Raw genomic sequence first — 2,926 nt, 5'->3', positions numbered from 1 at the left:
AAAAAGAATAATTCAATTATCCCACAAATAATACTAAAAACATGCCAAGCCCATTCTCTCCCTCGGATCTCGTTACAATCAACGTTGCACGCCGCCTGTCGTCAAATCCCTAATTCCGATCATCGGCGGTCTCATCCGCTTTCTCAAAGCCCCAATTTCTTTAGGATCTAACTAAAGATTTTATTTTGTTAGACTTTATATATATATTTTATTTTGTTAGACTTTATATATATATATATATATATATATATATATTCCTTTTCATGAAAGATATGTACATTTGTTTTCTAAGAATTTATCGAATATATAATTTCTTTTTTTTATTTTTAATTTTTTTCCTCATTTTATTTGTTATTATTTTCAGGATGCTGTAAAGAGATTTAATGGTTATTTTCTTATTAAACGTTAAAATACAATTATTTATTCAGGGATCTCGGAATACAAGATAATTTAACTACAAATTTTGAGGGTCCGAAAAAAATTCAGAAGACACTTGTATTATTCTTAGTTTATGTATAGAATGTAATTCTTTATAGGACACTCTTTTTTCCCCACTGAGTTTTTTTCTCATAGGATTTTACTCTTGCGAGATCTTAACGAGGCGTTTTATGTGGTTTATCTCTTCAGAAATTAAAGGTGATGTTATCTAAATAGATATGAGTCCTTGTGGATCAGCCTCTAAGAGGCCTTATAAGGTAAAGAATCAATTTCCTACTTCCTAGGACTCCAAAGTCCACTATAAATCTAAGACTTGTCCATCAAGTCTTCCAACCCTAACCTAATTCCAAGGCACCCTGTGCCTATATAAGGGGTCTCACCCCACAAATCAGAACTACGTTTTTTGACTTGATCCTTGACAAACAGCAAGGTACGTAGGCATCTTGTTAAGGCAGATTGAGTCACGAAACACAAGAGCAGTCAAACCGAGCCTTGAAGATCACGAACTCTAAAAATAAATACACCCTAGGTTTTTATCCATAACATTTGGCACCGTCTGTGGGAAGACATAACAACAACCATGGTGAACACACGGAGCAGGAACAACGCCCCTGAAGGAACACCAGCTAGGACAACCCAACCAATTTTATCGGTGGTGGAGATACCCCCGCACTCAACCTACGCCTCCACCCAAGGAGGAACCCAAACAGGAGCAACTGAGCCTCAACCACAAGGAACGAATCCCCCGGCTCATCAAGGTACGAATTCCCAATTTCACTAGCTACATGCACCTGTGAATCCTCAACCTGTTGGGTATGAGTATTCAACTATTGTGACCACTAATCCCCCTTATGGGATGCCCCTATACCCCAAGGTTGGAGGAAGTGGACATGCTAATCGGAGTGAAGCTCAAGGGCAGACACCCCTTATATACGTGGCTTGGCTCCTATTCCGGAGGGCTAAGAGTTCTCTGGACCGTACACTGAAAGAGACTCCGAATCTTCGGATGACGATGTAGCTCCGAGAAGGAGGCGTGCTGGTAAAGAACCAATGCCTGATGCTAACCCGCACACAGAAGCACCCGAGGGGCGAAGCCCCAAGAAGTACAAGAAAGGATCAGGGATCATGAAGCTGAGATCCAAAGGTTGAAGCGCGATCTAGAGGCGCACCTGACCCCAAGACCCCCGATTCCTCCAAGGAGGAGAGATCCTCCTCCAATCATAGACCTGGATGGTTCAATACCAAGAAGGGTTGTTGTCCCAAGGGCCGATCCAAGTGATTTTCTGCCCCTAGGAGATCCTGATGATCTGACTCCACCGTTCACTGAAGAGATAATGAATGCCCACATCTCAAGGAATTTTAAGATGCCCACCATCAAAGATTATGATGGTACTGGGGATCCCGCTAATCATGTCAGAACATTCTCTAATGCACTGTTGTTGCAGCCCATGAACGATGTTATTAAGTGTCGGCCCTTTCCACAAACCCTGTCAGGAATGGCTCAAAGATGGTACAGTCGTTTGCCACCGAATTCTATTGGGTCCTTTAGAGATCTAAGTCAAGCTTTTATCAAGCAATTCATCAGTGAAAGAGTATATGAGAAGAGTTCAGCATCTCTCATGAGTATTGTGCAAGGAGCAAAGGAGTCCTTGAGAGATAATCTGAACCATTTCACAAAGGAGTCCTTGAAGGTTCCAGACCTTGATGATAAGGTAGCTATGATAGCACTGCTGCAGGGAACAACTGATGAATTCTTCAAGATGTCCTTAGCTAAGCGCCCCCCTGAGAGCATGTTACAGCTTCAAGGTAGGGCCGAGAAGTATATCAAGGTGGAAGAGAGTATGAGGAAGACGGTGGTGGACAACGAGTCTGCTGGTGGCAAGAAGCGAAAAACTGATCTGAATATAATGCTAAGGATAAGTATCCTAGAACCGAGAAAGACGGTGATTCAACCCCAAAGAAGGGAGGACATGGACAAAAGTTCACTGAATATGCTAAGTTGAATGCCCCTAGAAACCAGATCTTAATGGAAATCGAGAGAAATGGGGATATTCGTTGGCCCAAACCCTTGAAGGTTGATCCTTCTAAGCTAGATAGGAGCAAATATTGTAGATTTCATAAGGTTGCTGGACATGACACCGATGAGTGTAGACAACTGAAAGATGAAATTAAATTCCTCATTCAAAAGGAAGGCTAAGCAAGTATACTGGAGATGGAGGAGACAAGAATAATAATGAAAGAAAAAATTTCGATGATCGTAGGAGGGATCAAGACGATTAGGGGCGAAATCCCCAACCCAGGGGACTGGTGATAACCCCGACCTCGAGGACTGATAAATATAATTTTTTGAGGACCGACTGCTGCTGGTTCATCTAAAAACTCGAGGAAAGCATATACTAGAGAAGTCATGCATATTGTCGGGGAAACCCCGAAGAGGGCTAGGACAGGAGTAACGATGACATTCGATGATTTTGACTTAGAGGGTGTC

Source organism: Apium graveolens, chromosome 7 (genome assembly GCF_009905375.1).
Source record: "Apium graveolens cultivar Ventura chromosome 7, ASM990537v1, whole genome shotgun sequence".
Taxonomy (NCBI): Eukaryota; Viridiplantae; Streptophyta; class Magnoliopsida; order Apiales; family Apiaceae; genus Apium; species Apium graveolens.
This window is presented reverse-complemented; position numbering follows the sequence as displayed.